The sequence below is a fragment of the Chelonia mydas genome, chromosome 1, assembly GCF_015237465.2.
Source record: "Chelonia mydas isolate rCheMyd1 chromosome 1, rCheMyd1.pri.v2, whole genome shotgun sequence".
Lineage (NCBI taxonomy): Eukaryota > Metazoa > Chordata > Testudines > Cheloniidae > Chelonia > Chelonia mydas.
Window position 1 is genome coordinate 267325409 of NC_057849.1, and position 10346 is coordinate 267335754.

Genomic DNA, 10346 nt, shown 5'->3' on the forward strand with positions numbered 1-10346 from the left:
AGCATGGAGATTACCTGGACATCTCCCAACCATCTCCCCCAAATTCCTAGTTTAAAGCTCTCTTATGTGAAAGCAACTAGTAATAGTGATGACTATTACATTAAATCATTCAGAGCTTAGTGGAATGGTTTTAATCAGCATTTATTGTTTAGTTAAGGACTGAAAACAAATTCCAGTTTACTAGTAGGGGATAAATCAGGCTGCTTGCCCTGACTGGAAGCTTAGCATAAAGCCATGCATTTTTACACTATTCTATAAAATGTTTGATTTTACCATTGACCTAAACAGTTAGCACTAAATTGTGTTTGTATGATGGATTGTTTATAGAGTGAACATACCCTTTGAGAAATGGACACAAATGCATGTTAAGATGACCAAATAGACTTCACAATTATAGGTACAGTAAGGAAACCCACAAGTGTGAAGGTTACAAGTCAGCAGTACACACTTTGAAGCTTTTGTCTGGCTCACACCCCTCCTCCCACTCCCATTTGTCCTGGAAAGTTTTGTGAAGTGTGTAATGTGAGGCAATATTAACTAGATTAAATATCCAAAAATATTAACACATGCCCCCAAGAGAAAAATCTTAAGGCACAGATCTCATTCAGTTCATTCTAATTTTGCAACATAAGACCATAAGAGTATCTCCATCCAAGAATTTGGTCCATTCATGGATGAGAAAATCCTGCAAGTTCAATACTCTTCATGGCTAGTGGAACAATCAGTAAAATCTGGGACCCCTACCATAAGTAATTAGCACCTTCTTTGAAGGAGGAAGTGTAATTGAACCAGGCAAAGACATGGCCAACGCTTAAGAAATTATCACATGCTACTCAGTGACCACATTTGTGAGCAAGCCAATAGAGGTGCTAACAAAGTCACTTCTAATTTGTTAACTAAAAAGGACCCAGAATATTGACAAGTAAGTTTCAGCCAGGACACAGGACAAACAGTATTTATTGTGCCAATGAATGACTTCATCTTTCAATGGGCAGACATACTGCTGGATTTCTCATTTGATACAGTCAGTCACCAAATATATCTGTCCTGCCTCAAGAGATGTACCAGTATTGAATGAATGAGCACAAAAATCTGCAACTCTTCATGATCCTCTGGGTTCAGAGCATGAAGAAATGACTACACCACACCTAGGAACCTCACGTGTGAAGTTCCACAATGCAAAATACCCCCCCTTATCCTATTAAACATGAAGCTACTGGGACATTCATGAGACCCTATGGGAGGTGTCACCAATTCACTGGCACCTAGTTCTTACCAATATAAAAACCAGCACCATCTCCCAGCAGAGTATTATCTGCCCCAGAATAAATAACTGGCTGAAAATGAAGTGGGAGATAATAGGTTATGCTGATGGGGAGAAGGAAGTGCTTTGGAGAACTCATCACATATACAATCTCCATACAGAGCTCGCTTCCTCCAGTGAAGGCAACATGCAATTTTGGACTCAACTCCTCACTAGCTCTTGATATCAGACTAACTACAGCTACTAATACCACCGGCCACCTATAGCTGGCTAGAAGATTCATCCCACCCCATCAGACTGATTTGACCACAGTGATCCACGCATTTGTGACTTAAGAATGAAAGCACTGAAAAGCTCCAACTGTTCAGAGTACAGCAGCTCACCAACCCAGCAGCACAAGTTGCCAAGAACCCATTCACCCACTGCTCTGCTCTTTAGCGAATCATATTCCAGGTTCTGATAACCTGGGGCAACCTGCAAAATGCTAGCCGAAGGCTTTTCTCTACACAATCGTTACCAATTCTGTTTTAGTGAAACAATGGAGCTGTCAACTACAAATGATGAGATGAATGCAAGCAAGAAAGCAAACTTTAACACATGGCTTTCGACAGTTCCTGGAGTTCTACATCAAAATCTCACTAGGTTCAGAACACAATGCAACACTTATTTGACATGGTCACAGCTTGAGGAATTTTTCTTCTTGTCCATGAAGGAAGGCTCTCAAATTGTATAGCAAGGAATTCGATTTCTTGCCATACTATCACTTATTTGGGATCCCTGACCCAAATTTTGTCCCCTTTCCCAAAAGCCTGGGGAGGTTTTGCCTTTGACGATCAGTTCCCTCTGAGATTCTTTCTTATGTGAAAAGAAGGTGATTCGGATAGGTTAGCTAGCTACACCCACCTCTAAATTTAACTTCTCCCAGAAGCTGAGAGAAAGTTAATCTGTTCCACCTGCCACAGAAGATAAGTTAGCCAGTGTGGCAGCAGGGAGGCAAAAGCTGGTCTCCCAGTAGGTCTTACTGAGCAAGTTTTTACCCTGTATCTGAAGTACAGAAATAGTTATACCCTGCATTCAAGGAGGAAGAGAAGCTGCTAGCAATCTCCTGGTTATAAGAAGCAACTGGAAGCTGCCTAGTCCAGCTGTGGTTAACCGAAAGTCACAGGTATATACCAATTGACAGAACATGTAGCACCATGGGGCTTTCATTATACAGAAAGCTCTATTAGAAAAAACAGGAGGATTTAAAGAATTCTGGGAAGAAACTCAAGACGCAGCTGTAAAAGTTCCGGACTAGTCTTTAGTAACTGAAGGAAACATTATTGCATGTTTCTTTTGGGCTCTTTTGATCTCTTGGCTTGTAATAAAATGGTTAAGATATAACACCTCATGTTCTGGAATAACATGTTATGTAATAAAGCTATATATAACATTCAAAATCTACTTTAAAAATTGTAAGGTTGCAAAGTCAGCCACTCCAAGTTAGAAAATGCCAAAATCAAAGTTGCCTTGCGCATACTCTTGTACCTGAATACTGTCATATCCTAATTTTTGAGTGCTTGTCTTTGGAAGCATACCACTCAAGTTCCTTGGATACAGTTTTTAAAAGGTTAACAAAAAAATCCAGTCTTGTAGAACCATATTACCCATCCCCAAACGGTGGAATCAGCAGGGTTGGGATCTTTAGATCCAGAGCACAGTCCTCTACCACTTTAGCTAATGGAATAACTGGCAGTAGACTGCTATTTTCTATGTGGTCTAGCCACTAGAGGGGGATGGAGACACTTCACAAGTGGGTTTCACTACTATTTGCTGGACAGCAAAGGAGTGTTTATACTCAAGAATAATTTGTTCAGTTTCATCACGTTCTGTAGGGGGAATGTCCTAGTGGTTAGAGACTCATCTGTATCCTCTCCCTCACACGTCTCCTCCTGGGCAGCTCTTGCCCCACAATTTCTCCCCTACACATTTCTTCTATCCACCCTGTTCCTCAACCTGCTGCCACTGCCGCCTCCTCCTCTCTGACTGCATGTCAGGAGGATTGTTGAAAGACAGGAGCGTTTCTCTTCTCTCAATTCCAGTCTTTATTGCCATAGTGACCCACAACAGCTAGAAAGAGCAATTGCAGGGTAAGTCCTGCTCAGCCCTTGCAGCCCTAGGAATGCTCAATCACTCTATGGGGATGGCACGTGCAGTTTGGACAGCACACAGGTGTTGAGAGGGGATAACTCATGCTCAGTGCTAGGCCTGGCAAGCTGGTCAATTTGACCATAATCCGATATCAGTAAATACTCCTGCAAGAAAGTCCTAATGTAGGCAGCAGCCTGCCTTTTTGGTTGCCACCTGCTAGCAAGATGCATTAACTGAAAGTTGAGCATCTTAATTGGCTAGAATCTTCTACAACAAACACTATCCTTATTTGTATACTAGGCCATCAATGTACAGTAGAACCTCAGTTAGGAACACAAGAGTTACAAACTGACCAGTCAACCACATGCTGCATTTGGAACCAGAAGTACACAATCAGGCAGCAGCAGAGAAAAAAAAGCAAATACGGTTCAGTATGGTGCTAAACGTAAACTACTAAAAAATAAAGGGAAAGACACTTTTCTTCATAGTAAAATTACAAAGCTGTATTAAGTCAATGTTCAGTTGTAAACTTTTAAAAGAACCACCATAATGGTTTGTTCAGAGTTACGAACCTCCATTCCCAAGGTGTTTGTAACTCTGAGGTTCTACTGTACATGGCAGTTTACAAAGCCCATTAAACAGACATGGTCCCTGCCCCGAAGAGCTTACAATCTAAACTGACTCGACAAACAGAGAAATTAACTCAGAGTGGGGGGAGGGAGAAGAGAGTTCACAGTCATTAAACTTCCTCCCTCAACAAAAAGAATAGATGCATAGCCATTAAGGTCCTTGAAAATTTGGTAGGCTACCTACCTATCATAACTGCATTTAAAAATGTCTCAGTTGATATGCATTTGTTTAATTTCATACATCTTTTGTAACTGTTTAGTTTGAAAAACTTTAGCATTTAAGTGCTAACCTAACATTGCTAAAAGATAGGGTTTTTTTAGAACTTCATTTCCCTGTCCCATTTTTCTGAGTTAAAATAACTGTTAACTTGTTTTTTGGAATTAGGCCTAAGTATCTAAGGCTAAGCTTACTGGAAACCATAACTCTTACTCTTTTATTACTATTTTAATAAATTAGTGCTTTAAATTACTACACCATTTTTGACATTTGACAGTATCTGACTTGTCAAATGCCTAACCCTACTCAGTGCAGACAGAATATTTGGAGAATTGTTACTACTAAACTAGCTATTCTGAGTATCTGAAAAATCTAAGTTTGCACAATCTTGTAACTTGACCAAACTTGGTCAAATTTGCACAGGGCAACTCCTATGCCAAATTTCAAGTTTCTGCTCCAAAGCTAGAGCTCCTCAACAAAATGGTTGTAAATGTTGTTTAATATGGGCCAAACATTTTTCCCCTAATCTCAAAAACCAAGAAGCCACTTCAGATTTTTTTTTTTTTTTAAAATAAATCCAAGATGATAACCATCATAGAAATGACAGGTTTCAGAGTAGCAGCCATGTTAGTCTGTATGCGCAAAAAGAAAAGGAGTACTTGTGGCACCTTAGAGACTAACAAATTTATTTGAGCATAAGCTTATGAAGTGAGCTGTAGCTCACGAAAGCTTATGCTCAAATAAATTTGTTAGTCTCTAAGGTGCCACAAGTACTCCTTTTCATCATGGAAAATTTCAGCTTGTGTGGTTAAAGTTTATAATGGGAAGTACAGTGAAGCCTTAACTATAATAGTAACTTATAATACACCTGTAATACACATAGGCCCCATATCACAGAGCATAGAAAAGCTTGTGTTCTTGACTACATGTCACAGATGCTTTTACAGCTTCTGGTGGTATTTTGTTCAAAGGGTTTATCACATTTTCAAGAAGTGATGTATATGGGGTTTTGGACTAAAGAATTCTGTTAAGCCTGCTTCTCTAGTTAAAATACTATTAGATATTTCCTTGCTTTGTCTTTAAGCATCACTGCCTAGTTCCTGTAATTCTAAAATAGTTTCATAGTTTCTCTTCTGTAACTGAGCTTACCATGGGTCCATATTATTACCATTTCAGCTTGGACCCCAGAAAACTGAAGTCTGCAGAAGACTGCAATGAAACTTTAAAACTGAAGCTTTCCCTGAAGACTGGTGAGGACCAATGCTATCAGGCTGTGCAGCTTTAAGTAGCATTTTACATGTGGTTGATGCCTCAGGAATTGTCTATATGGGGAATTTATTGGCATAACTTAGTTATCAGTATAACTCTGGTCACCACACTTGCTCCAGAGAGCTTTTCCACTTCGCAACAAACTAAATTGGAAAAAAGCACTCTTATTCTGCAATAACTGTCCATATGGGAAGTTATACTGATAATTACAACAGTATAGTTATGCCAGTAAATGTTCCCACATAGGCAAGCCCTAAGACCGTGGTTCTCAACCAGGGGTACACATACCCCTGGGGCATGCAGCAGTCTTCCACGGGATATATCAATTCATCTAGATATTCGCCTCGTTTTACAACAGGCTACATAAAAGTCAGTACAAGCTAAAATTTCATACACAGAAAATGAGAAAGTAAGCAATTTTTCAGTAAGTGTGCTGTGATGCTTTTGTATTTTTATGTCTGATTTTGTAAGCAAGTAGTTTAAGTGAGATGAAACTTGGGGGTACACAAAACAAATCAGACTCCTGAAAGGAGTACTGTAGTCTGGAAAGGTTGAGAACCACTGCCCTAAGACATCAATATATGTGAAATGCTACTTAATAAAACCTTAGATGCACAACCTGATAGCATTGGTCCACCCCATTTTTCAGGGAAAGCTTCCTGTTTGCTAGTGGCAAAGAAGGTAAGATATTTAAGTTTTACCTAAAGTTTGGGGGCATTGTTTTCTTCAGTTCCATGTAAAGTGCCACAGAGTGGTTGCCATGCTAAATTCATAATCATGTTACTATGACAGAACAGCAAAGCAGTCTTTTTGGCTGATGTGATTAAACATGAAATGCTAAAAGGTGCCGCTCTTAACTCAGACAACACTAAGTAGCTGTATTTGTGAATGGGCTAAAAAGTCACTTTTTACAAATATTTCATTAAGTTTGTAACTTCATTAGCTACATTTACACTGTTATAGTTAAAACTTTAAATTGAAAGTTTACCTGCATTTTAGACTGTATTAGATTAAACAATGCGGAGTAATCAACATGCAGCTGCTGCACTGAAAGGTGACCTCCAAAGGAAAAAAGAGTTTGCCCTTATGTTGTATGAAGGCCAGAAAGGTCTCAAACTCTTCCGGTTGCACCACCTTCCCCCTTCATATACACCCCACACCCATCCACCCTTGGAAACAAAACATGGAAGTTTAGCCTAACTTTGTTGGAGGTCCCAAATTGGGAAGTTGTGCTCTCCTTAACTGATGATTCAGGAATGTTGACAGACACATTCCCAATTATTTGTAAAGCATTTAAGTTAAATTAGTGTTCAATAAATAAAAATATCCTTCCATTTAATCACTTTCACTATCTTTGTACCTATGATCACATGATCCTACTAGTCCTACAGTTGTACCCCAAGCTGTACTCTAGTTGCCCAATTTTGTTACAATCTTAAATCCAGCCTGAGTACAAACTGTTGTAACCAGGTTCCCCGATTTTTATTTATTTTTTTAGTTGTAGTGCTGAAAGGCCCCACACCATAACAGGGTGGTGTGGCCAACATTACTTACAGGTGACATGAACTCAAGTTCCTTTACATATGTTAATACCCAAGAGCTTGAACAGGACCGTCTTTGTATGGTTAAGCTAGACAGATCTATACTCTACTGAAAATTGGTTGAGAAAATTAAATGACAAAGACTTAGATCACCATGCAAACATCTCCCTCAGCTTAAACGCACACCACAGCCATACCAAATAGGATCTCACTTGAGCTTGAATAGTGAGCCCAAATTGCAGCAGAATATGGTTTTTACTGGTAATTCAGTATCACAATCACTTTGGGCTCTTTGCAAGAGCCATTTTTCCTCTTCGTGTTGTGCTTACCGCCACTTGTAGTTAGTGGGGAAAGAGTGTGGTTTACGGATGAGCATGCCAATATTTCCTTTGCAGAAGTAGGAAGAAGTTCCATACCTTTGAGAATCATTCAGTTGTGGGTAAAATAATTTCACTGCTTTAGGGAGGACCAATTAAATATCACTGACCTGTCTTGGCATTAAGATACCTAGAAGAGCACATTACATTTTTGCAGAGGAGAGGTTTTGCTTCTAGGTATTTGATTTTATTAGTATTTAAATTTAGAGAGTGGCTCCAAAATTCTTTAGGTCCAAAGCAATCAAAAACTTAACAGGTCAAACTGGTCAAATAACATTATAGAACACTACAAAACCAAGACCATCCTCTGTCAAGCCAGCACTAATAGAAAACTCCACTGAACAAAAACTTTGCAATATACCTGTGAACAAATTCTACTCTGACAGTTAAGGGAGCAGAATATGTTCCAGTCAAAAGCCCTGTGCCCCCAGATTTAGGTATTATATACTGCCTAAAGCACATTTCAGACACTCAATTAGGATTTTTCTTTACTGGGGGAAATGGTGGTTTTAAAAACAAGGTCACTGTTTTTTAAAATTAAGTTAAACATGACATCTTGATGAGACAAGATGGGTAAGGAAATCTCTTTTATTGAACCTTGTGTCGTTAATATCCTGAGACCAACACAGATGCAACAGCGCATATGACACCTTAATGTCAGATTAGCTAATTTTTAAAAACACTCTCCCATAATCAAGACAGGGTATGTGGCCACGTTTTCTAGGCAAAAGAACGCATTTTTAACATGTATTAGCTAAATATTAAAATCTTAGTGTACAGAAGACATTTGTGTTTTTAAACACAGCTCAGGTAAACCCTAATTCAATCAGATAAAGTTTTAAAACTACACCTTTTTTCCTAGTGCAGACATATCCTAAGTGACTGCAGTCTGCAGGGATGCAACATGAACAGAACTGGTCTTTCAAATGCACAGAAGCCAGACAGATTTTTACATCAAACCTAACCATTTGGAAAGTTCATTCAATCCAGGCCTGTACAGAAGAAAAAGTGATCCTACTAATAAGGAGACATTGTTCAAAACAGCTCAAACGAAATCAGGCAGGAGATCCTTCTATTTTATTAAGTTCCCCACAAAAAAGAATACAGAGATCAATAAGGAGCTACAATACAAAAGGAGGCAAACATTCACTACATGTACATGCTAGTTGCTTCTTTGAGCTTTTATATTATGCTATACAGTAAATGCTTTTATATATGATGCTACACAGGCAACAACATTGCTTTTAAGAAATGTATTGACATTCAACGTAAGTCAAAATAGATAACCTGTGCATCTTTCTATACACTTCTGGTTTGGGGAGTTTGCCAGCCTTGAATATGGTACATAAAAGATTTAATTTACAATCTGACTGCATCACATTTAAAAAAGCGTACACTCTCAGGGTGTCCTGGACAGTACCAAAAAGAGGTTAATGCATGCTAAATGCAGATATGGATGAACTCTAATTACAGCAGCTAATTGTTTGGAATTTACTGCTGCACTTGGCAAGCCCCATCTCAAAAGCAAACTGGGGAGGCTATACTAGAGAGTACACCCCATGTGTTCCTGAAAGCACCAGGCTAAGTAATATGAACAAGTGATGAACATACACCAGAAGCCTAACAAGAGGTTTGAGGAACACAAAGAATCTAATGAAATTAAGAATTTTAAGTTACTGCTTTTTCAGACCTTCTATTGAGGTTAGATGATATAGTTCACGTGACTTAAGAGTTAATTCAACAAATGACTAGCTGTTCAATGGAGTTGTGTGGGTGGAAAGGAGTATGCGGAATGTAAAGAAACAGTATATTTCTGAACACCTAAACTAAGGCCATGTCTAGACCAGCACTTATGTCAGCAAAACTTTTGTTGCTCTGGGGTGTGAAAAAAACAGGTTCTGTCTACACTGCAATTAAACACCTACAACTGGCTAATGTCACCTGATTCAGTGAGACAAGAAAGCTGTAACAGTGCTGAACAAAACAGGTGTTTGGGCACCAAGAAAGGCAAAAACCAGCAGTTCCTGAGTACTGAGCTAGGCACTCAAATTTGAGAAAAACAACTGCAGAAGCACTGAAGTGTGCCAGAACACCTGAAGTGCTGCTGGGATCCAAAGAAAAGGTGGTGCAATAGCTGAGGAGACATGGAGCTTGTCTACACCTACAATGCTGCTGTAGCACTTAGTGAAGATGCTACTGACCAGAGAAAGCACGAGCACTATCTACACTGGGAGTTTGGTTAGTATAACTGCATTCCCCAGGGGTGTGGATTTTTCACACCCTTGAGCAACAGTTATACTGACAAGTTTGTAGCATGGACCAGGGCATAGTCTCTTGCAGGTTGCTCCTTTGCAAACCATGGTAAAGGAGGAATTGAGTGGAATGTCCAGAAGTTAGGATAGCCTCCCCAGCTATTGCAGACCTCAAGGGTCAATACTCTGATAAGGAACTTCTGCTGTCTCAAACTAAGGTGCCATGTCCTAGGAATAAGAAACCTGCAAGATGGTATCTTTAGAAAAGACATCTTCCCATATGCAGATGAAGGGGGGGAACATCCAAGTCTTAAATTTCTGGTAGATAAGTTTCATGACCATTTTAATTATTTAAAAACAATATTAACTCAAGTTTCTAGTGTTCATGTTTCCAAGTCACAGATAATGTCCAATTACATTGTGCAATGCAACCATCAAAAAAAGTTCTTAAACGACTGCCTGTGCAATTGACCTTGATTAAGGGTACAGAACTTTGTTGTGACCTATATTTGCTTCAACATAAGACCCTGCTCACATTAAATTCACCATTTCAACTTTCCTCTAAAATTCAGTGCAATGTAGAAAATGTCTATGCAATATTTTTAAACTGTAAAGTGTTCATTCTCCACAAAACTCTGTGCTAAAGACTCAAAGTTCTCTCAATGAC

General features: G+C 39.1%; 1 protein-coding gene across 3 annotated transcripts in view; it reads right to left on the reverse strand.

Annotated features, from left to right (window-relative positions):
* The window catches only part of NUDT4 (nudix hydrolase 4), a 52488-nt gene that overhangs the window by 40567 nt on the left and 1575 nt on the right, over positions 1–10346 (reverse strand). The window lies entirely within an intron of this gene.